General features: G+C 45.4%; 1 protein-coding gene across 3 annotated transcripts in view; it reads left to right on the top strand.

The window, feature by feature from the left end:
* Positions 1-26261, top strand: part of dgkb (diacylglycerol kinase, beta) — a 1346936-nt gene that overhangs the window by 326198 nt on the left and 994477 nt on the right. The gene's annotated exons all lie outside the window — the stretch shown is intronic.

Raw genomic sequence — 26261 nt, 5'->3', positions numbered from 1 at the left:
GATAAAATGAAAAGAGAAAAACTGCAATTCCTCTGGTTGGAGAAAATACAAGTCCAAAAGCAAAATAGTGCTGCGCAGAAATCCAAAAGAAAAAAAGAAAATGCTGGAAATACTCGGGTCAGCAGAATCTGTGGAGAGAGGAAACAGTTAACTTGTCAGGTCTTTGATCCCTCATCAGAAAGTCATCCTGTGGTTCGGGACTCACTGATGAGGGCTCACTTTAACATTATCTGAGACTGAGGAGAGGAGTTTAGGGACATTTATTTTACAGAGAAGGTTGTTGCACTAGTGAATGTTTTGCCCCAGTGGGTGTTTGAGCCAAAGACCATGCATATGTTAAGACAAAATTAGATAAATATATGGAGCAGAGGAAGTTGCACAGCAATGCGGAGGGGGTGGGGGGTTGGTGGTAGCAATGGGATTTGTTTTGAGCTGCTCTTGAGAGCCAACAGCAGTGAGGTAATTGCCCCTTGTGCTACAAATTTGGATGCTTCCATTATGTCAGCATCAATAACTAGTAAAAGCTGACCAGTAGGTTCAGAAATGCTGACAAGTCAAAGGCAACCTTGAATATAAATGTATGTCATATGAAAAAAGTAATTGTGCTGAATGTGGAGTAGAACAAAGAATATTGTAACTTACACTGAAAGTAAACCCATTCCTTCATTCATGTTGAAGGGAACATAACTATAATATGTAATGGGCAGCATGGTAGCACAAGTGGATAGCACTGTGGCTTCACAGCGCTAGGGTCCCAGGTTCGATTCCCCGCTGGGTCACTGTCTGTGTGGATTCTGCACGTTCTCCCCATGTCTGCGTGGGTTTCCTTCGGGTGCTCCAGTTTCCTCCCACAGTCCAAAGACGTGCAGCTTAGGTGTATTGGCCATGATAAATTGCCCTTGGTGTCCAAAAAGATTGTTAACCTGGTGTTGTAAGACTTCGTACTGTCCAAAAAGGTTAGGAGGGGTTATTGGGTTACGGGGTTAGGGTGGAAGTGAGGGCTTAAGTGGGTTGGTGCAGACTAGATGGGCTGAATGGCCTCCTTCTGCACTGTATGTTCTATGTTTTATGTTCTATAATATGTAAATACCAAAATGGCCAATTTCAGTGTTGAAAGTTCAAAATCTATATTCTGGGAGAAGTCGGAGTGTACACCACCTTCAAAGATTTGTGTACATACAATCTCAGGCACCACCTTTAAGACTGTGCTATTTAATTTAGAATTGCCACTTCCTACCAAAATGCATCATTTCAGAATTTACTGAAATTTCATCAACCATGTCTCTGCCTATTTCAACAGTCCGTTCACATCCTGCTGAAATCTGTTACTGCCTGGAATAATCATAATCCAGAGGTCCAGACAAATGCTCTGGACACAGCGGTTTGAATCCCACATTGACATCTGGTGGAATTTAAATTCAATTATTTAATCTGGAATTAAAAACTAGTCACAGTCATGGTGACCATGGAACAATTGTCAATTGTTTTTAAAACCCATCTGGTTCACTAAAGCTTTTCAGGGAAGGAAATCTGCCATCCTTATCTGGTCTGGCTGACATGTGACTCCAGATCCGCAGCAATGTGGGTGACACTTAACTGTCCTCTGAAATAACAGAGCAAGCCACTCAGTTCAAGGGCAATTGGGGATGGGTGACAAATGCTGACCTTGCCAGCAATGCCCACATCTCGTGAAAGAATAAAGCAAACAAAGCTTCTCTCCAATCTTAAAAACAATCCTTCATTCAGTTGCCAATTTTGCATTCATGCTGCCAATAATGTCCCTTCAATCCTAGCAAGAATTATACTGCAACAATCTTCTCTGTAAAATAAATTCCCCCAACATCTCTCCTCAGTCTCAAATAATGTTAAAGTGAGCACTTGTCAGTGAATCCCTAACCACAGGATGACTTTCTAACGAGGGACCAAAGACCTGACAAGTTACTTTATTAAACACCTTTTGAAAGTCTTTGTACATAATATCAAATATTCCACCCTCATTAACCCTCTGCTTTACTTCATTTAAGAACTCAATTATGTTAGAAAAGCATGATTTCCCCTTTAAAAAAAATCTGTGCTCATTTTAATTGGTTAGCCCATACTTTTTCAAATATTGATTATGTTTATTCAAAATAAATGATTCAAAGATTCTCTACCACTGACGTTTGGTTGATTGAACTCTAATCCTTTTTTTTTAAACAGTGATATAACATTTTCAATCTTCCACTCCTCGGGCATCAGCCCATGTCTAATGAGCATTGAAAGATACATAAATACATAGAAGATAGGAGCAGGAGGAGACCTTTTGGCCCTTCAAGTCTGCTCCACTATTCATCACGATCATGGCTGATCATCTAACTCAATACCCTAAACCTGCTTTCTTCCCATAGCCTTTGATCTCATTCTCCCCAAGTGCCGCCTCTTGAATATATTCAATGTTTTAACATCAACTACTTCCTGTGGTAATGAATTCCACAGGCTCATCACTCTTTGGGTGAAGAAATGTCACCTTATATCTGTCTAAAATGCTTTACCCTGAATCCTCAGACTGTGACCCCTAGTTCTGGTAACAACTTCCCTGCATCTACCCTGTCTAGTCCCGTTAAAATTTTATAAGTCTCTATGAGATCCCCCTCGTTCTTCTGAACTCTAGCAAGAACAATCACAACCTAGTCAATCTCTCCTCATATGACAGTCCCGCCATCCCTGGAATCAGTCTGGTAAACCTTCGCTGCACTCCCTCTAGAGCAAGAACATCCTTCCTCAGAGAAGGAGTCCAAAACTACACACAATACTCCAGGTGTGGCCTCACCAAGGCCCTGTATAATTGCAACAACACATCCCTGCTTCTATACTCGAAAACTCTCGCAATGAAGGCCAACATACCATTAGCCTTCTTTACCGCCTGCTGCACCTGCATGCTTACCTTCAGCGAATGGTGCACAAGGTCACCCAAGTCCCACTGCACACTCCCCTCTCCCAATTTACAACCATTCAGGTAGTAATCTGCCTTCCTGTTGTTGCTTCCAAAGTGAATAACCTCACACTTATCCAACTTATACTGCATCTGCCAGGGATTTGCCCACTTGCTCAATCTGTCCAGATCATGCTGTAGGATCCCTGCATCTTCATCACAGTTCACCCTCCCACCCAACTTGGTATCGTCTGCAAACTTTGAGATGTTACATTTTGTTCCCTCATCCAAATCATTAATATATATTGTGAATAGCTGGGGTCCCAGCACCGATCCTGTGGTACCCCATTAATTACTGCCTGTTCATTTGAAAAGGACCCATTAATCCCTACTCTTTGTTTCCTCTCTGCCAACCAGTTTTCTATCCACCTCAATACATTTCCCCCAATCCCATGCACTTTAATTTTGCACAATAATCTTTTATGCAGGACTTTGTCAAATGCCTTCTGAAAGTCCAAATATACCACATTGACTGACTCCTCCTTGTCAACTGTACTGGTTACATCAAAGAATGGCAACAGATTTGTCAAACATGATTTTCCCTTCATAAATCCATGCTGACTCTGACTGATCCTGCCACTGCTTTCTAAATGTTCCACTATAAAGTCCTTGATAATGGATTCAAGAATAGGCTTACTGGTCTATAATTCCCTGCTTTCTCTCTACCTCCCTTTTTGAATATTGGAGTGACGCGAGTTACCCTCCAATCTGCAGGAACAAGTTCCAGAGTCTATAGAATCCCAGAAGATGACCACCAATGCATCCACTATTTCTAGAGCCACCTCCTTGAGCACTCTGGGATGCAGATTCTCAATTGTCCCAGCACCGTTCCTCTACTAATGTTGATCTCCCTCAGTTCTTCCCTCTTACTAAACCTTTCTTAACATTTCTTGTGTCTGATTTGTGTCCTCTTTTGTGAAGACAGAACCAAAGTATGTATTCAATTGCTCAGCCATTTCTTTGTTCCTTATTATGTAGTTCCCCCATGCATTCCTTGAATGTTTGCCATTGCCTATCCATTGGCATCCCTTGAAGTAACTCTCCCCAATCTACCAAGGCCAACTCACACCTCATCAAGATTGTTTCCAGAGCCTCTGCAAATTCCCCTTTTTTCCATTATAACCTAGGATGGATTCATCTGGATTGAATGACATTTCTACTTTGTGAACAGTTAACCTTTTAAGTACATCCTGTTTATCTATTTTTAACTATCCAATATTGCTACCGTCGGGAAACCCCCCGGTGCTGTCAGAACGGAGACTCCCTTATTGTGAGTCTCATCTTCACTATTGAAGACCAACATAAAGGGAGGAATTTAATAGAGCCCTCAAACATAGGACAATATGACTTATTGAGAAGAAATATCACTTCTGCGGCTCCTTTTAAAAATTAATTGCAAGCAATTAACACTCTCCATCATTCTGGTTATGTATATGGGAATACATTCTTGCTAGTTCTGTTTCATGTAATGTGTAGTGAGGTTAGCAGAGTTTTTGCATGTGATTTGGGCAGATCACCACCTTGACTGTATGAGCAATCAAGCAGTAAACCTCTCATCATGTTTTACCAGAATCCAGAGTGTGGGCCCCTCCATCCCTTTTCTCTTTGTGGCAACAAAGAAATATTACAGGAGAAAAAACTGCGAACTGAGGCAGAATAACCACTGGAAAGAAGATTTCCTCCCCGAACAGGCGCCGAAATGTGCCGACTAGGGGCTTTTCACAGTAACTTTGCTGAAGCCTACTTGTGACAATAAGCGATTATTATTATTAGATATTGTGAATTTGGTACAATGCTTGATGATACTCTTTGAGACAGGTTAGTTAGTGGGTTACACAGTGAAGCAATTCAGAGGAAGCTGCTTACTGTAAGTGATTTAACTCTGAAATCTGCTGTGTCAGTTGCCACATTTTTGGAGCTTACTGTGGCAGAAGCTTCACAAATAAGGATTGGAGTGAAAATCCACAAAATGGATACCTCAAGGAACAGGGCTGCAAAGGTGCAACCATGTCAACATTGTACACATGTTGGACACTCAGCAGGGGAATGCTGGAGTAAATTAAATACATGCAAGAAATGTGATAAGAAGGGTCATATTGCCAAGGCGTGTTGGGCTCTGAAAACGTCCCTCCACCAAGAAGGTGCAAGAAGAGCAATACAAGCAAACAATATCATTGTGTCTACAAATTAGTGGATGAAGCTCATGATCATTCAAAAGACAGCAAAAGCAAGCTATAGAAAGACTTAAAGCTAGGCGTTTGTCTATGCAGAGCGATCAACAATGGTTTGGGGCATATACAAAACTTGAATGTCATAAAATTAAAATGAAAGTGGACACAGGTGCCGCAGTATCGCTAATACCTGAAACAATAAAAGCTGAAGCATCTGCCTTTAAAATCATCAGATGCAATACTAAGCTTATAAGCTGAAGATGTTATATCTTTAAAAGGTGCAACATGATGAAAGTAGAAGCAAATGGGCAGACAGCGAAGTTGCCTCTTCACGTTGTCCATGGAAACATTTCTGCTGTATTTGGCAGAGCATTGTTGGCTAAGATTAAGCTCAACTTGGAAACAGTCAATCAATTAGTGGATTCAAAGAGCAATTTACAATGACTTTTGAAGAAGCATGAGAAGGAGTTTGAAGATTCACTAGGCTCTATGTCTGGAGTTGAGATGCACCTAAAAATCAAGCCAGACAGTTCACCCAAATGTCTCAAAGCTAGAACTGTACCATATGCCATTAAGGCTAAGGTTGAAGAAGAACTAGAAAGATTAGCAAGGACAGGAGTCATTGAACCTGTTGCTACAAGTGATTGGGTGACACCATTTGTTCCTGTCTTAAAATGGGATGGCAGTCAGTAAGAATGAACAACAACACCTCCTCCACAATAGTCCTCAACACCGGCGCCCCACAAGGCTGCGTACTTAGCCCCCTACTCTACTCCCTGTACACACACGACTGCGTGGCAAAACTTGGTTCCAACTCCATCTACAAGTTTGCTGACGATACGACCATAGTGGGCCGGATCTCGAATAACGATGAGTCCGAATACAGGAGGGAGATAGAGAACCTAGTGGAGTGGTGTAGCGACAACAATCTCTCCCTCAATGCCAGCAAAACTAAAGAGCTGGTAATTGACTTCAGGAAGCAAAGTACTGTACACACCCCTGTCAGCATCAAGGGGGCCGAGGTGGAGATGGTTAGCAGTTTCAAATTCCTAGGGGTGCACATCTCCAAAAATCTGTCCTAGGCCACCCACGTCGATGCTACCAACAAGAAAGCACAACAGCGCCTATACTTCCTCAGGAAACTAAAGAAATTCGGCATGTCCACATTGACTCTTACCAACTTTTACAGATGCACCATAGAAAGCATCCTATCAGGCTGCATCACAGCCTGGTATGGCAACTGCTCGGCCCAGGACTGCAAGAAACTTCAGAGAGTCGTGAACACTGCCCAGTCCATCACACAAACCTGCCTCCCATCCATTGACTCCATCTACACCTCCCGCTGCCTGGGGAAAGCGGGCAGCATAATCAAAGATCCCTCCCACCCGGCTTACTCACTCTTCCAACTTCTTCCATCGGGCAGGAGATACAGAAGTCTGAGAACACGCGCGAACAGACTCAAAAACAGCTTCTTTCCCACTGTCACCAGACTCCTAAATGACCCTCTTATGGACTGATTTCATTAACACTACACCCTGTATGCTTCATCTGATGCCAGTGCTTATGTAGTTACATTGTATATGTTGTGTTACCCTATTATGTATTATCTTTTATTCCCTTTTCTTCTCATGTACTTAATGATCTGTTGAGCTGCTCGCAGAAAAATACTTTTCACTGTACCTCGGTACACGTGACAATAAACAAATCCAATCCAATCCAATCCACAGTGAGAATTTGTGGGGATTTTAAAACTACGATTAGCCCAGTTTTGTGCTTGTTTATTATCCACTGCTGCTGATTGAAGACTTATTTGCTGGACTTTCTGAAGGACAGAACTTCAGTAAAATTGATCTTTCACAGGAATATCTACAGATGAATGTGGTTGCGGAATCACAGGTTCCATTTACCATCGTAACACACAAAGGTCTGTTACATTACAAAATACTTTCTTTTGGAATAACATCTGCGCGTGCTCTTTTTCAAAGATCCATGGATCAAATTCTAAGTGGGTTGAATGGAGGGCAATGTTATTGAGATGACATACTCATCTCTGGTTTGAGTGAACAGGAACACTTGAAGAATTTGGAAGCTACACTGAAGCGGTTACAGAGCCACAACCTGAAAGGTAAGAAGGAAAAGCGTGACTTTTTCAAGTCATCTATAAATTACCTTGGTCATATCATTGACAAAGATGGTTTGCACGAAGAAAATGTCAGCAATCTTTGAAGCACCGCATCGTCAAAATGTCACACAATTAAGGTTATTTTTAGGATTGATCACTTATTGTGATAAATTTGGGCTAAATTTAGCAACACGATTGTCGCCTTTACATATGTTGCTAGGTGTCAAACAGATATGGCACCGGTCAGAAGAATGTGAAAATTCCTACAATGAAGTGCAAAAAGTTTCACTGAAGTCAAAGCTGGTTATTTATTAGAATCCAAAAATGAAGCTGCAATTAGCTTGGGATGCCTCACCCTATGGGGTTGGTGCAGCCATCCCGCACATGATGCCTTCAGGAGAGGAACAACGGATAGCATTTGCTTCACCACACTTACTAGCGCAGAAATGAATTGGTTTCAGCTGGAAAATAAGCTTTGAGCATCACTTTCATGAGAGAAGGTTTCACCATGATCTTTATCGATGTCATTTTACACATTTGATGGATCATGGACCCTTGACTACAATCTTTGGGGCATATAAAGGTATACCTCCTTTGGCAGCTAGTAGGTTTCAAAGATGGTCATTGATATTGGTAGCACACATATGCTGGATCGCAAGTCAAAGCAGCATGCAATTGCTCATGCATTATCACAATTGCCGTTACAAGTCAAGGATGAGAAGGAACAGGGCAGCACGGTGTAGTACCCAATTTAGAGTACCCAATTCATTTTTCAATTAAGGGGAAATTTAGCATGGTCAATCCACCTACCCTGTACATCTTTGGGTCGTGGGGGCGAAACCCACGCAAACACGAGGAGAATGTGCAAACTCCACACGGACAGTGACCCAGAGCCGGAATCGAACCTGGGACCTCGGCGCCGTGAGGCAGTAGCGCTACCCACTGTGCCACCATGCTGCCCCTAGGGTGCTCGACTTCCTGACCCATGGACCACAACCAGTAAGGATAAACAACATCACCTCCTCCACGATAGTTCTCAAGGCTGCGTAATTAGGGCCCTACTATATTCCCTGTACACTCACGACTGTGTGGCAAAATCTGTCTCCAATTCCATCAATACGTTTGCTAACGACACAAGCGTGGTGGGTCAGATCTTGAACAACGATGATCAGGGTAAAGGAGGGAACTGGAGAACCTAGATTGGTGGTGTAACGACAATAATCTCTCCCTCAACGTCAGCAAAATAAAGGAGCTGGTCATTGACTTCAGGAAGTAAAGTATCATATACATGCCTGTCTGCATCAATGGTGCTGAAGTGGAGATGATTTTCAGCTTCAAATTCCGAGGTATCAACATCACCGACAATCTGTCCTGGTCCACCCACGGTGACCAAGAAAGCACAACAGCGCCCATACTTCATCAGGAAATGAAGGAAATTCGGCATGTCCACATTGGTTCTTACCAACTTTTACAGATGCACCATAGAAAGCATCCTATCTGGCTGCATCACAGCCTGGTACGGCAACTGCTCGGCCCAAGACCGTAAGAAACTACAGAGTCATGATTACAGCCCAGTCCATCACGGGAAACCGGCTCCCATTCATTGACTCTGTCTACACCTCCCGCTGCCTTGGGAAAGCGGGCAGCATAATCAAAGACCCCTTCCACCCGGGTTATTCTCTCTTCCAACTTCTTCCATCGGGTAGGAGATACAAAGGTCTGAGAACAAGCACTGCAGATTCAAAAACAGCTTCTTCACCATTGTTACCTAACTCCTGAATGACCCTCTTATGGACTAAACTGATCTCTTCATACCTCTTCTCTACTGAGTAGTACTACATTCCGTATGCTTCACCCGATATCTATGTCTATGTATTTACATTGCGTATCTATCAAAGAACAAAGAACAAAGAAATGTACAGCACAGGAACAGGCCCCTTGGCCCTCCAAGCCCGTGCCGACCATGCTGCCCGACTAAACTACAATCTTCTATACTTCCTGGGTCCGTATCCCTCTATTCCCATCCTATTCATGTATTTGTCAAGATGCCCCTTAAATGTCACTATCGACCCTGGTTCCACCACCTCCTCTGGTAGCGAGTTCCAGGCACCCACTACCCTCTGCGTAAAAAACTTGCCTCGTACATCTACTCTAAACCGTGCCCCTCTCACCTTAAACCTATGCCCCCTAGTAATTGACCCCTCTACCCTGGGGAAAAGCCTCTGACTATCCACTCTGTCTATGCCCCTCATAATTTTGAATACCTCTATCAGGTCTCCCCTCAACCTCCTTCGTTCCAGTGAGAACAAACCGAGTTTATTCAACCACTCCTCGTAGCTAATGCCCTCCATACCAGGCAACATTCTGGTAAATCTCTTCTGCACCCTCTCTAAAGCCTCCACATCCTTCTGGTAGTGTGGCGACCAGAATTGAACACTATACTCCAAGTGTGGCCTAACTAAGGTTCTATACAGCTGCAACATGACTTGCCAATTCTTATACTCAATGCCCCGGCCAATGAAGGCAAGCATGCCGTATGCCTTCTTGACTATCTTCTCCACCTGTGTTGCCCCTTTCAATGACCTGTGGACCTGTACTCCTAGATCTCTTTGACTTTCAATACTCTTGAGGGTTCTACCATTCACTGTATATTCCCTACCTGCATTAGACCTTCCAAAATGCGTTACCTCACATTTGTCCGGATTAAACTCCATCTGCCATCTCTCCGCCCAAGTCTCCAAACAATCTAAATCCTGCTGTATCCTCCGACAGTCCTCATCGCTATCCGCAATTCCACCAACCTTTGTGTCGTCTGCAAACTTACTAATCAGACCAGTTACATTTTCCTCCAAATCATTTATATATACTACAAAGAGCAAAGGTCCCAGCACTGATCCCTGTGGAACACCACTGGTCACAGCCCTCCAATGAGAAAAGCATCCTTCCATTGCTACTCTCTGCCTTCTATGGCCTAGCCAGTTCTGTATCCACCTTGCCAGCTCACCCCTGATCCCGTGTGACTTCACCTTTTGTACTAGTCTACCATGAGGGACCTTGTCAAAGGCCTTACTGAAGTCCATATGGACAACATCCACTGCCCTACCTGCATCAATCATCTTAGTGACCTCCTCGAAAAACTCTATCAAGTTAGTGAGACACGACCTCCCCTTCACAAAACCGTGCTGCCTCTCACTAATACGTCCATTTGCTTCCAAATGGGAGTAGATCCTGTCTCGAAGAATTCTCTCCAGTAATTTCCCTACCACTGAAGTAAGGCTCACCGGCCTGTAGTTCCCGGGATTATCCTTGCTACCCTTCTTAAACAGAGGAACAACATTGGCTATTCTCCAGTCCTCCGGGACATCCTCTGAAGACAGCGAGGATCCAAAGATTTCTGTCAAGGCCTCAGCAATTTCCTCTCCAGCCTCCTTCAGTATTCTGGGGTAGATCCCATCAGGCCCTGGGGACTTATCTACCTTAATATTTTTTAAGACACCCAACACCTCGTCTTTTTGGATCTCACTGTGACCCAGGCTACCTACACACCCTTCTCCAGACTCAACATCTACCAATTTCTTCTCTTTGGTGAATACTGATGCAATGTATTCATTTAGTACCTCGCCCATTTCCTCTGGCTCCACACATAGATTCCCTTGCCTATCCTTCAGTGGGCCAACCCTTTCCCTGGCTACCCTCTTGCTTTTTATGTACGTGTAAAAAGCCTTGGGATTTTCCTTAACCCTATTTGCCAATGACTTTTCGTGACCCCTTCTAGCCCTCCTGACTCCTTGCTTAAGTTCCTTCCTACTTTCCTTATATTCCACACAGGCTTCGTCTGTTCCCAGCCTTTTAGACCTGACAAATGCCTCCTTTTTCTTTTTGACGAGGCCTACAATATCTCTCGTCATCCATGGTTCCCGAAAATTGCCGTATTTATCCTTCTTCCTCACAGGAACATGCCGGTCCTGAATTCCTTTCAACTGCCACTTGAAAGCCTCCCACATGTCAGATGTTGATTTGCCCTCAAACATCCGCCCCCAATCTATGTTCTTCAGTTCCCGCCTAATATTGTTATAATTAGCCTTCCCCCAATTTAGCACATTCATCCTAGGACCACTCTTATCCTTGTCCACCAGTACTTTAAAACTTACTGAATTGGTCACTGTTACCGAAATGCTCCCCTACTGAAACATCTACCACCTGGCCGGGCTCATTCCCCAATACCAGGTCCAGTACCGCCCCTTCCCTTGTTGGACTGTCTACATATTGTTTTAAGAAGCCCTCCTGGATGCTCCTTACAAACTCCGCCCGGTCTAAGCCCCTGGCACTAAGTGAGTCCCAGTCAATATTGGGGAAGTTGAAGTCTCCCATCACCACAACCCTGTTGTTTTTACTCTTTTCCAAAATCTGTCTACCTATCTGCTCCTCTATCTCCCGCTGGCTGTTGGGAGGCCTGTAGTATACCCCCAACATTATGACTGCACCCTTCTTATTCCTGATCTCTACCCATATAGCCTCACTGCCCTCTGAGGTGTCCTCTCGCAGTACAGCTGTGATATTCTCCCGAACCAGTAGCGCAACTCCGCCTCCCCTTTTACATCCCCCTCTATCCCGCCTGAAACATCTAAATCCTGGAACGTTCAGCTGCCAATCCTGCCCTTCCCTCAACCAGGTCTCTGTAATGGCAACAACATCATAGTTCCAAGTACTAATCCAAGCTCTAAGTTCATCTGCCTTACCCGTAATACTTCTTGCATTAAAACATATGCACTTCAGGCCACCAGACCCGCTGTGTTCAGCAGCTTCTCCCCGTCTGCTCTGCCTCAGAGCCACACTGTCCCTATTCCCTAGTTCTTCCTCAATGCTCTCACCTTCTGACCTATTGCTCCCGTGCCCACCCCCCTGCCATACTAGTTTAAACCCTCCCGTGTGACACTAGCAAACCTCGCGGCCAGGATATTTATGCCTCTCCGGTTTAGATGCAACCCGTCCTTCTTATACAGGTCACACCTGCCCCGGAAGAGCTCCCAGTGGTCCAGATAATGGAAACCCTCCCTCCTACACCAGCTGTTTAGCCACGTGTTTAGCTGCTCTATCTTCCTATTTCTAGTCTCTCTGGCACGTGGCACAGGGAGTAATCCCGAGATTACAACCCTCGAGGTCCTGTCTTTTAACTTTCTGCCTAGCTCCCTGAACTCCTGCTGCAGGACCTCCTGCCCCTTCCTGCCTATGTCGTTTGTACCAATATGTACAACGACCTCTGCCTGTTTGCCCTCCCCCTTCAGGATGCCCTCTACCCGTTCGGAGACATCCTGGACCCTGGCACCAGGGAGGCAACATACCATCCTGGAGTCTCTTTCATGTCCACAGAAGCGCCTATCTGTGCCCCTGACTATAGAGTCCCCTATTACTATTACTCTTCTGCGCTTTGACCCTCCCTTCTGAACATCAGAGCCAGCCGTGGTGCCACTGCTCTGGCTGCTGCTGTTTTCCCCTAATAGGCTATCCCCCCCGACAGTATCCAAAGGGGTATATCTGTTCGAGAGGGTGACAACCACAGGGGATTCCTGCACTGACTGCCTGCCCTTTCTGGTGGTCACCCATTTCTCTGCCTGCACCTTGGGTGTGACCACATTTACATAACTGCGATCTATGACGCTTTCCGCCACCTGCATGCTCCTAAATGCATCCAATTGCTATGTCCTATATCGTATGTCCTCTGTTTTTTCATGCATAGAACGATCTGTCTGGACAGTACACAGAACAATATTTTTCACTGTACCTTGGCACACGTGACAATAAACCCAAATCCAAATCCAATTGTGGCTGCACACTCAAAATAGCCAGAAGTCGTGATAATGAAGTCAATGACAACTGAAAAACCAGCCAAAATATTCGCAAGATTTGGAACACCAGAACAGATTGTCAGTGATAATGGTATTCAGTTTACTTCAAAAGAGTTTGAGGATGACTTGAAAGGGAACAGCATACACCATATAAAGTCAGTTCCATATCATCCAGCAATGAATGGATTGGATTAACGTTTTGTGCACTCATTATAGCATTATATCAAAGCATCGAAGGCCAGGGGACACCGTCAAGGAGAGTAAACAAATTTAGAATATCTTATCAGAATGCTGTATGTGCTACTATGCAAAGTATACCGGTAAGTTGTTATTCAAACTAAGGGCACTCTTTTCCCTTGGTTTATGTGGCTATGACTCATCTTTCATTCCCTCACCTCACAGTATAAATATCTTCCATTTTCTGTGCCTTTTATCTTTGGTAAAGGGTCATCTGGACTCGAAACATGAGCTCTTTTCTCCCCCTACAGATGCTGCCAGACCTGCTGAGATTTTCCAGCATTTTATCTTTTGCTTACAAACACAGTTTGATTTGTTAACTCCACCGGAAACTTCAGAGATTGTCAAGCGACAAAAACAAACAAAAATTGTCACAAGGAGAAAATCTCTAAAAGAGGAGTATTCAACGAGAGAAAGTGCTAGCTAGGTTACAGCACCAATGAGAAATGGGTACTCCCTATGATCCTAGTAAAAACAGGTCCAATATCATACACAAATAGACAGGTGATGAAAGAGTTTGGTAATGTCATGCTGATCAGTTACATGTTGCACAAAGTGAGTTTACAGAAATGAGGTTCTACCTTTAGAAGATCTAGAGAGCTATATTTTGGAACAGAGACCAGAGTCAGCCACAAGTTCAGATTCTGTTTCTGAGGACTTTTCAATGTCTATAGTTACATTGACTGAAATAACAATTCAAGAAGTACTATCTACATACAGAAAGGAACGAGGATACTTCTGAGGTCGCAAGTAGCCAAGTTCAAGAATGCCAAATTCTACCAAAAATGAATAGACGTCCACCACAGAGACTATCTGATTAAATTGTATACATGTATGAAAATAACATATCAGGAGATCTGTTGTATAAATGTTAATTTTTGTTGTTGCACTAATGAAGTAAAGAAGGAGGGGTGTTATGTCTCTGGGAATACATTCTTGCTGTTTCTGCATCACGTGATGTATAAAGATGTTGGCAGAGTGTTTGCCTGGGCTTTGAGCAGATCACCATTTTGATTATACGAGCAACATCTTTAATAAACCTGTGTTTCACAAGAATCCAGAGTGTTTGGGCACCTCCTTACCCTTTCACTTTGTGGCAACAAAGAAAAAATACAATTCCTTGGTTTTCTTCTGCAAATTTCAAGTTCCTTTCCCCTCAAGATTTAGGTTGGTTCTCTGAAGTATTGTTGACTTTACAGTTGTCACTTTTTTGTTGTCTTATTTTAGTCATCCAAGGAGCTGCCAATTTGGATGCTCTCCCCTTTCCCCTCATGGGAATGTGCTTACTCTGAATCCAAACCATCTTCTCATTGAAAGTTTGCTATCGTTCACCGACTATTTACCTACCAACTTCTGATTACAATCTACCTGGACTAGATTTATTTTATTTTCAATTGACCCTCCTCCAATTAATTACTTTCATGCTTGATTGTAACTTGTCCTTTCCATAACTGTTTGAAACAGTGATATTATGATCACTGTTCCCCAAGTGTCCTACCACTGGAACATGTCCACTTCACTCCACCAGACTAGATTCAGCACTGCTTCCTTCATCATTGACTGCAAATGTCGGGTAGCATGGTGGCGCAGTGGAATAGTCCTGCTGCCTCACGGTGCCAAGGTCCCAGGTTTGATCCCGACTCTGGATCACTGTCCGCGGGGAGTTTGCACATTCTGCCCGTGTCTGCGTGGGTTTCACCCTCACAACCCAAAGATCTGCAGGCTAGGTCGATTGGCCACGCTAAATTGCCCCTTAATTGGAAAAAATGAATTGGGTACTCTAAATTTGTTTTTAAAAAATCATTGACTGGAAACACATTAATGAAGACAATTCTCTTGAATACATTTCAGGATTTTCTCCCACATTTTGTTCTTTACACATTATTCGAATAATTGAGGGCCTCTATTGTCACTACTTTGTAATAAGACATAGGAACAGAATTAGGCCACTCGGCCCATGGAGTCTGCCCCGCCATTCAATCATGGCTGATACTTTTCTCATCCCCATTCTCCTGCCTTCTCCCCATAACCCTGATCCCCTTATTGATCAAAAACCTATCTATCTCTGTCTTAAAGACACTCAGTGATTTAGCCTCGACAGTCTTCTGCGGCAAAGAGTTCCATGCCAGGATCCTACCCTTAACACTACGGGCTCTTAACTTATATAACAGTCTCCGATGCGGCACCTTTCAAAGAACTTCTGGAAATCCAAACAAATCTCGTCCACTGGTTCTCCTTTGTCTAAATTCCTTGTTACTTCTTCAAAGAACTCCAACAGATTTGTCAGACATGACCTCCCTTGACGATGCCGCGCAGACTCAGTCCTATTTTATTATGCACTTCCAAGTACACCGCGATCTCGGCCGGGATTCTCCCCTACCCGGCAGGGCAGGGGGTCCCGACGGGATGGAGTGGCGTGAACCACTCTGGCGTCGGGCCGCCCCAAAGGTGCGGATTTCTCTGCACCTTTAGGGGCCAAGCCAACACTTGAGGGGCAAAGCCCGCACCGGCGTGGTTGGCGCGCTGCCGATGGCGGGAAAGGCCTTTGGCGCCACGCCAGCCGAGGCCGAAAGGACTCCGCCGGGCGGCGGAAGTCCGTGCATGGGCGGGAGTGTCAGCGGCTGATGTCGTCATCCCCGCGCATGCGCAGGGGGGTGGGTGTCTCTTACACGTCGGCCATGGTGAAGACTAGCCGAGGCGGAGGGACAAGAGTGCCCCTGTGGAGTGCCCGCGGATCGGTGGGCCCTGATTGTGGGCCAGGCCACCGTGGGGGCACCCCCCCGGGGCCAAATCGCCCCGTGCGCCCCCCCAGGATCCCGGAGCCCGCCCACGCTGGGAAGAGAGGTGGTTTGATTCTCGCCGGCAGGACAGGCATTCCAGCAGCGGGACTTCGACCCATTGCGGACCGGAGAATCGCCGGTGCGGGGCCCGCCGACCGGCACGCCGATTCCCGCCCCCGCCGAATATTCGGTGCCGGAGAATTCGGCAACCGGCGGGGGCAGGATTCACGCAAGCCCCCAGCAATTATCCGACCCGGCGGGGGGTCGGAGAATCCCACCCCTCATCTTTAATAATGGACTCTAAAATCTTACCAATAACCGAAGTCAGGCTAACCAGCCTATAGTTTCCCCGTCTTCTGCCTCCCTCCCTTCTTAAACAGTAGTGTTACATCCGCCACTTTCCAGTCCTCTGGGACCCTTCCTGCCTCCAGTGATTCCTGAAAGATCATCACCAATGCCTCCACAATTTCCTGAGCTATCTCTTTCAAAACCCTGGGGTGTAGACCATCTGGTCCAGGTGACTTATCCACCTTCAGACCTTTCAGTTTCCCCATAACCTTCTCCTTAGTAATGGTCACTGCACTCACCTCTGCACCCTGGTTCTCCTGGAGCTCTGGCATCCCACTGGTGTCTTCCACCATGAAGACTGATGCAAAGTAACTATTCAGTTCATCTGCCATTTCTTTGTTTCCTTTTATTACTTCTCCAGACACATTTTCCACTGGTCCAATGTCTATTTTTGCCTCTCTCTTACCTTTTATATATTGACAAAAACTCTTCCTTATATTACTAGCTAGCTTGCACTCATACTTCATCTTCTCCCCCTTATTGCTCTTTTAGATGTCCTCTACTCGCTTTTAAAGGCTTCCCAATCCTCTGGCTTCCCTCAAATGCTCGCCACTTTGTATGCTTTTTCTTTAGCTTTTACGCTGCCTTTGACTTCCTTCATCAGCCATGGATGCCTTGTCCTCCCCTTAGCATGTTCCCTCCACCTTGGGATGAATTTCTGTTGTGCCTCCTGAATAACTCCAAAACACTCCTGCCATTGCTGTTCCACTGTCTTCCCTGCTAGGCTCTTTTTCCAATCAACTCTGGCCAGCTCCTCCCTCATGTCTTTGTAGTTACCTTTATTTAATTGTAATACCGTTAAACCTGATTGCAGCTTCGCCCTCTCAAACTGCAGGGTAAATCTACTGCAGGGTAAATTCTATCATATTGTGGTCACTGCTCCCTCAGGGTTCACCTGAAGTTCCCCAATCAAGTCTGCCGCATTATACATCACCAAATCCAGAATTGCCTGTTCCCTAGTCGGCTCTGTCACAAGTTGCTCCAAAAAAACATCTCTTAGATATTCCATAAATTCCTTTTCTTGGGATCCACTACCAACTTGATTTTCCCAGTCCACCTGATATTGAACTCCCCAATGATTATTGGTTTATTGCCTTTTTTACGTGCCTTTTCTATCTCGTGATTTATTTTCTGCCTCACATCCTGACTACTGCTTGGAGGCCTGTACATAACTCCCACCAGGGTCTTTTTACCTTTTTGATTCCTCAATTCTACCCACAGATATTCTATGCCTTCTGATTCTATATCACTCCTTGCTGTCGATTTAACTTAATTCCTTACTAACAATGCAACCCAGCCCCTTTGCCCATCTGCCTCTCATAGAATCATAGAATTTACAGTGCAGAAGGAGGCAATTGGATTGGATTTGTTTATTGTCACGTGTACCGAGGTACAGTGAAAAGTATTTTTCTGCGAGCAGCTCAACAGATCATTAAGTACATGAGAAGAAAAGGGAATAAAAGAAAATACATAATAGGGCAACACAACATATACAATGTAACTACATAAGCACTGGCATCGGACGAAGCATACAGGGTGTAGTGTTAATGAGGTCAGTCCATAAGAGGGTCATTTAGGAGTCTGGTGACAGCGGGGAAGAAGCTGTTTTTGAGTCTGTTCGTGCGTGTTCTCAGACTTCTGCATCTCCTGCCCGATGGAAGAAGTTGGAAGAGTGAGTAAGCTGGCTGGGAGGGATCTTGGATTATGCTGCCCGCTTTCCCCAGGCAGCGGGAGGTGTAGATGGAGTCAATGGATGGGAGACAGGTTTGTGTGATGGACTGGGCAGTGTTCACGACTCTCTGAAGTTTCTTGCGGTCCTGGGCCGAGCAGTTGCCGTACCAGGCTGTGATGCAGCCAGATAGGATGATTTTTATGGTGCATGTGTAAAAGTTGGTAAGGGTTAATGTGGACTGCCGAATTTCCTTAGTTTCCTGAGGAAGTATAGGCGCTGTTGTGCTTTCTTGGTGGTAGCGTCGACAAGGGTGGACCAGGACAGATTTTTGGAGATGTGCACCCCTAGGAATTTGAAACTGCTCACCATCTCCACCTCGGCCCCGTTGATGCTGACAGGGGTGTGTACAGTACTTTGCTTCCTGAAGTCAATGACCAGCTCTTTAGTTTTGCTGGCATTGAGGGAAAGGTATTCAGTCCATCGGGTCTGCACTGGCTCCCCGAAAGAGCCCCCCACCCAAGCCCACACCTCTAACCTATCCCCACAATCCAGTAATCCCATCCAACACAAAGGGCAATTTTGGACTCTAAGGGCAATTTAGCATGGCCAATCCACCTAACCTGCACATCTTTGGACTATGGGAGGAAACCGGAACATCCGGAGGAAACCCATGCACACACGGGGAGAACGTGCAGACTCCACACAGACAGTGACCCAAGCCGGGAATCGAACCTGGGACCCTGCAGCTGTGAAGCAATTGTGCTTACCACTATGCTACCGTGCTGCCCACTGCAACCTTGCTGCCCACCTTTCAATAGGACACGTATCCTTGGATATTTAGATCCCAACCCTGATCCTCTTGCAGCCACGTCTCTGTGATGCCCACAACACCGTGCCGGCCAATTTCCATGTGCACAACAAGCTAATTTACCTTGTTCCGTATACTGCGCGCATTTAGGTACAACACCCTCAGTCCTGTACTGACCACCTCACTTTTCACACTTGTCACCTTTTTTGCTCTGTCTGAGGGTGTTGTTCTTTTATTTTGGTTCTCTATTTCCCCTTCAGTTATTACATCTTCTAAGCTCACATTCTGGTTCCCACCCCCCTGCCATACTAGTTTAAATCCTCCCGAGTGAATCTAGCAAACCTCACAGTCAGGATATCGGTGCCCCTCCAGTTAGATGCAACCTGTCCTTCTTGTACAGGTCCCTCTTACCCCGGACGAGATCCCAATGGTCCAAAATTCTGAAACCCTCCCTCCTACGCCACGCGTTTAGCCACGTGTTTAGCTGCACTATCCTCCTATTTCTAGCCTCACTGGCACATGGCACAGGGAGTAATCCTGAGATTACAGAGGTCCTGCTTTTTAGCTTACTGCCCAACTCCCTGAACCCCTTCTGCAGGACCTCATCACTCTTCCTGCCTATGTCATTAATACCTATGTGTACTACGACCTCTGGCTGTTCACCCTGCCCCTTCAGGATGTCCTGTATTCATTCAGAGACATCTGACCCTGGCACCAGGGAGGCAACATACTATCCTGGAGTCTCTTTCACGTCTACAGAAGCGCCTATCTGTGCCCCTTACTATAGAGTCTCCTATAACTATCGCTCTCCTGCACTTTGCCCGCCCCTGCTGAGCAACAGGGCCAGTTGTGGTGCCAATGTTCTGGCTGATGTTCTTTTCCCCTGATAGGCTATCCCCCTCAACAGTATCCAAAGCGGTATACCTGTTAGAGAGGGGGACAGCCACAGGGGATTCCTGCGCTGACTGCCTGCTCTTTCTAACGGTCACCCATCTGTCTGCCTGCACCTTGAGTGTGACCACATCTCCATAACTCCTATCTATGACGCTTTCCGCCACCTGCATCCAACCACTGCTCCAACCAAACCACACGGTCTGTGAGGAGCAGCCATTGGTTAAACTTGCCGCAGATGTAGTCGACCGGAACACTGGAAGCGTTACAGATATGCCACATCTCACAGTTGAGCACTGCACCCTGCTGAGTGACATTTAAGCACTAGTTAATTAATTTAAAATAAATACTTGAATTATTGTTAGATTGAGTTACAATTAACTCTATGGCCCTGACGTTAGATTTTTACTGTAAAATGAAATGCAAAATACTAATCTCTGCCCTCAGGTTTAGTTACTCCTCTACCTAGTTTATTGATAAGTTTTAATTGGTTTTTTTTTCAATGTTATTTTTTTTCAAATTTAATAGATTTCACACCATCCAATCAGGTCACAGCTTTACTTTGATTTCACTTCAGTTTCCGGCCCCCCACAACTTGAAAAGGTATTTGTATCACTTACCTTCCCAGGATGCATTCTGGATATCTCCCTGCAGATTAACAGTTACAAAGCCAGAAGAAGAAAACAAAACAAAAGGGAAAAAGCACCTCCTCCCACTCTGCACCGAATTACCACACCGCTCCAAATTACCAGATTCCAATCCCCCCTCTGGCTGTCTCAGTCAGGCTGTGTCGACTTCACCGTGCGCAAAGCTTACTTCCCTCTTTCTGTGATTTGTCTTCAAATTTTCTCTCTTGTTTTTTATTTTTTCATGGGTTGTGCGCATCACTGGTAAGGTAACTATTTATTGCCCATCTCTAACTGCCCTTGAACTGAATGGTTTGTTAGGCCACTTCAGAGGACAGTTTAAGAGTAAATCACATTCATATGTAAGTTAGACCAGGTAGGGACAATAGATTTCCTTCCCTCAAGGCTACTCATGAACCTGATGGGTTTTTGATGGTAGTTTCATGGTCGCTAATACTGAGACTGGTTTTCGAGTCCAGATTTATTAATTGAGTTTAAATTCAACAGGCTCCTGTGGTGGGATTTAAACACACGTGCATTGGGCTCATGCACTCTTTCTTTTGTCATTCATTAACCTATGCTCACCAGCATGTGGCACTGGGGCTAATCTAGAGACTACTATCTTACAGGTTCTCGATTTTAACTTCCTTCCTAGCTCCAGAAACTCTGCAGGGCTCAAATCTCTGCTTCCCCATATCATTTGTACCCAATAAACCATGATTTCTGGCTACAAATAATCTGTTCTTTCTCACTGATGCTCTTTACCCTGGCACGGGGAAGGCTGCACGTTTTGTGGTTCTCATGTTGACAGTCCAGAAATGTCTGTCGATTTCGCTGACTATCAAATTCCCAATAACCAATCCATTACTACATTTTGCAGTGCCGCCCTATGCAGTGATTTGTCCCTGTATCGTGGATGTTCTCTAGACTGGATCCCTCCCACCACCCCGAGTTGTGGGCACTCTAAGTACTGAAAACTGCTGTGAGAGTGCCACACTGCCATTGATTCCTGCACTATCTGCCTTTTCCAACTCTGACAGACAGACACTCACTTAATATTCTCCTGAACTCTCTACGTGCTGACCACCTCCTGGAACATGTGGGCCAAGATATTCATGGTCTTCTGTTTGCACTGCAAATTCTAACTTCTCCTCAAGCTTAGAAGCCCCAAGCCCATGTTTGCATGACTAGAAGCACAATTGCACACATAGATATCCAGGACATAAAACATTTGATGCACAGGAAATGCAGGCAACCGGTCTCAGCTGTCCTGTCATTTGCATAAAACGCATTTAAATCTATTCAATTACTCTGATACATTGACTGTTGCTCCTTGATTTGAAGAATTTAGCAATTCCCTTTCCTCTGCATCAAATTCTCACTGTCACCAACTTTCCATTGCCATTTAGTATAACAAGAAGTCTTACAACACCAGGTTGAAGTCCAACAGGTTTGTTTCAAAACACTAGATCACTAGGTGTAATCTCCATATCATTTAGGATAATAAGGCACTCCATCAGCAGATGCTCCCAGCTCTGTGCACACATGTGAGTAGCTTCCAATCATTTTGAAGTGCAAGTCTGGATCCAAAGAGTTGCCAGACAAAATGCATGGAGAGGGAATGCAAAATGCATGGATTTCCTTACCTCTGAAAACCACAAATCCACCTTGGGGGAAGAGTATCTTCACCTGGCTGCACCAGAAAATGTCCCAAAATCCGAAAGCTGCTCATCTACCAAATTAACTGACTGCTGAGTTCACTGCTTTAAAAGCAAACTTTGCAACCTTTAAATTGCTAACTGGCTGCATTAATTAATGCTGCAAGATAGTCGGATGCTCATTGAATTTCTTGCTGTGCTTTAGTATTGTATTTGTTACAGTGTCACTTGGTAAATTAGAAGATAAATAACCCTCTCCCTTATGGCACTGTTGTTGCTGTGTTTCATCAAGCTGTTTAATTTCTGAGTCCACAAGCCTTAAAAGAGCTATGTGCTGCATGGTTGGACTAAAAGACCAGCTGGATGGGAATAGAGGGATACGAACCCCGGAAGTGTAGAAGATTTTAGTTTAGACGGGTAACATGGTCGGCGCAGGCTTGGAGGGCCGAAGGGCCTGTTCCTGTGCTGTACTTTTCTTTGTTCTTTGATACACATTCATCTGTCCTGAAGAGCACTATTTCCAGCTCCTCCCTACTTGTGCACCTGGGGCTGAAACTCTGCTGTGGACGAGAATTTCAGATCTTACAAGACAATTGTGAAAATGACGACTCATGATGTAATTCAGTCCCTTTTAAACAATGATAAAAGTAGTAGATCTGGAATTGGTCGTGATTATCATCTTCTAATGTGGGTGTTTGTTGCTATGTTACCTAGAGCATGCATTCAAATTTGTGGATTGACCGTGAAAGGTGGTGAAATTAAAGCACTGTTAGTAATTGCTGAGTGTTGCTGCAAAAATGTGTTGATTCAGTAAAGTCATCATTCCTCACAGTTCATCTTAATTAGTTACAATGAACCTACATTGACTGCTATTTAGAAGAATTGAATAACCAATTCCATACATCTGGGAGCGGGATTCTCCTTTCCGGGCACTAAGTCCCCATGCCGGCGGGAAAACGGCCGGCGCCAACCACTCCGGCGTCAACAGGCCCCGAAAGTGCGGAATTCTACGTACTTCCGGGGGCTCGGTGGATGACAGAGGAGTTGGCGTCGCTCCAACCGGTGCCGAAGGGACTGCGTGGGTTCGCACATACGCCAAAGGGCCGGCGCGATCTTGCGCATGCGCGGAACCACCGGCATGGTTCTGCGCATGCGCAGACCGGCCGGCGTATTTTGGCGCATACGCGGGGGGTTCTCTTCTCCGCGCCGGCCATGGCGCAGCCCTACAAGGGCCGGCGCGGAAGGAAGGAGTGCCCCACGGCACAGGCCCGCCCGCAGATCGGTGGGCCCCGATTGTGGGCCAGGCCACCGTGGAGCCCTCCCCCCCCCCCCCCCCCCCCCCCCCCCGGGGTCGGATCCCCCCACACCCCCCCCGAGGACCGCCCCAGCTGACTTACCTGCCAGGTCCCGCTGTGCAGGACCATGCGTAACCCATGCCAGCGGGACTGGCCAAAAACAGACGGCCGCCCGACCCATCGGGGCCCGGAGAATTGTCGGGGGGACCGCTGCCAAAGGCCCCTAACCAGCGTGGCGTGGACCCCGCCCCACTCAAAACCCGGCGCCGGAGAATACGGCATCCGGCGTTGGTGACGGGATTCGCGCTGCACCCCGGGGATTCTCCGACCAGGCTGGCAGTACCAAGGTGCCCGGGTGCTGGGGGAGTGCAAGGTACTACTCTACCCTGCCCCTGACCACCTGGTGGTCTCCAATGACCCCCCCAGGGGCCAGGGGGTTGGTAAACGTGGACCAGTAATAAGCCGTACCCTGACAAAGACTCTCAGGAATGGCTGGTGAGGCCTGGGTGCCAGGTGAATCCAACATTCAATTATTTAAATGAACCATTAGGCTCATTTAAATACTCAGATCTGTTTCTCGCCCAGCGATTCACCCGTTACACCCGGATCTACGCCGGGCTCCACGGGGTTGCTGAATCACACTCTTTGAATATTTTAAGTCAGAGCTAGATAGATTCTAGATTGACAAGGGTATGAAAGGTTGTCAGGGCTAGGCAGGAATGTGGGGTTGAAGTTACAATCAGATCAGAGTCATGATCTTACTGAAAGGCAGAGCAGGCTCGAGGGGCTGAGTGGCCTGCATGTGCTCCTAATTTGTATGTTCCTATGTATGCTTGTATGACCTCAACCCAGACTACAATGCTGTGCCCTTGCTACACTCAGTGCTTCTTTCAAATGATGTTCAATATAGAGGAATACTAAAACAATTGATGAAGGAAGTCAGTGCTTGACATGAAGGCAAAAGTTATCATGGAATCTGGAGTCAATGCTCAGGACTTTCAGTGCCATGACAACCTGACTGTTGACAGTAAGAAGTTTACAACACCAGATTAAAGTCCAACAGGTTTGTTTTGAATCACTAGCTTTTGGGGCACAGCTCTTTCCTCAGGTGAATGACCTGACTGTTGATCACTTTATCCCCACCTCTGGTGGACTTGTTCTGCTCGTGGGACTGACTAAGACACAAACAGGAATGGTCAAATCCTGGCTGTTGGCTAATTGACATACGAAGATATAAAATAAGAGCAGATGTAGGCCATTTGGCCTCTCAAGCCTGCTCCACCATTCAGTAAGATCATGGCTGACCTGTTAGTCTGTCAAGTTCCACATTCCGATCTAACCCTGCTAACCTTTGATTCCCTTACCGAGTAAGAATCTATCTATCTCTGCTTTAAAACATTCAATGATCCTGCTTCTACCGCCCTCTCTGTTATATAAAGGCTAATTATAAAACAATATCCCCTAGTCCTGGATTCACCAACATCCTCCCAAAACCTAGTTTGTCAAGTCCATTCAGGATCTTGAATACTTATATCAAGTCAGCCCTCACTCTTTTAAACTCCAACGGCAACTAGCCCAGTCTGTTGAACCTATTCCCATAAGACAATCACCTCATTCCAGATATCAATCGAGTAAAACTCCTCTGAACTGCTTCCAGTGCATTTACATGCTTCCTTAAATAAGAGGAATAAAACTGCACACAGTATTTGAAATCGGATCTTGCCAATGCCCTGTATAACTGGAGCATAACATCCTTACTTTTATGTTCACTTCCTCTGTTAATAAAGGATGGCTTTCCATTACCCTTCTTGATTATATGCTGTACCTGCATACTAATTTTTTGTGACTTATGTACGAGAACACCTAGACCCTGTGTACCTCAGAATTCTGCAGTCGTTCTCCATTTAATAATACTTTGCTTTTTTATTCTTCTTGCCAAAGTGAACATTTTCACATTATCCCATATTATACTCCATATGCTAGATTTTTGCCCCACCCACTCAACCTATCTATATCTGGCTACAAAATTGTTATGCCTTCTTCGCAACATACTTCCCTACCTATCTTTGTGTTGTCTGTAAATTTAGCTACCGTGCCTTCACTCTCCTCATCTAAGTCATTTATATAAATTGTATAATGTTGAGGCCCCAGCAAAGACTCCTGCGGGCCTCCATTCGCCACATCCTGTCAATCAGCAAAGGCTCATTTATGAATACTCACTGCTTGTCATCCAATCTTCTCTCTATGCTAATATGTTATCCCTAAACCATAAGCTTTTATTTTACACAATAACCCTTGATACGGCACCTTATCAAATGCCTTCCAGAAATCCCCGTACAGTGGGTGGGATTTACTGGCCACCCTGCCGTGTGTTTTCTGGCAGGGGGGGGGGGGGCGTGGCCCACCAGCGGGATTTACTGGTCCTGCGGTTGTCAACGGAATTTCCCATTGACACCACCCCTCATCATCGGGAAACCCGTGCACCAGCGTGGGACTGGAATTTCCCACCGGCGTAAACAGCCAGTAAATCCCGCCCAGTTCATCTACACATTCTCCTTTATCTATAGCGCATGTTGCTGCATCAAAGAACTCCAATAAATTGGTTAGACAAAATTTCCCTTTCACAAAACTGTATTGAATCTTTCTGATTACCTTGAGTTTTTCTGAGTTCCCATTTATAACCTCTTTAATGATCAAATCTAACACCTTCCCCACAACATAGGTCAAACTAAGTGGCCTATAGCTTCCTGTTTTCTGGTTGTTGCTTGACTAGTCTATGAATCTGGGACAGTAGACTGTAGCTTCTGCAAGGAGGGAAGTGCCTGAGATTTCTGCA

Source organism: Scyliorhinus torazame, chromosome 6 (assembly GCF_047496885.1).
Source record: "Scyliorhinus torazame isolate Kashiwa2021f chromosome 6, sScyTor2.1, whole genome shotgun sequence".
NCBI lineage: Eukaryota > Metazoa > Chordata > Chondrichthyes > Carcharhiniformes > Scyliorhinidae > Scyliorhinus > Scyliorhinus torazame.
Note: the sequence above shows the minus strand (reverse complement) of the source record. Positions and strands in the feature narration are given on the sequence as shown.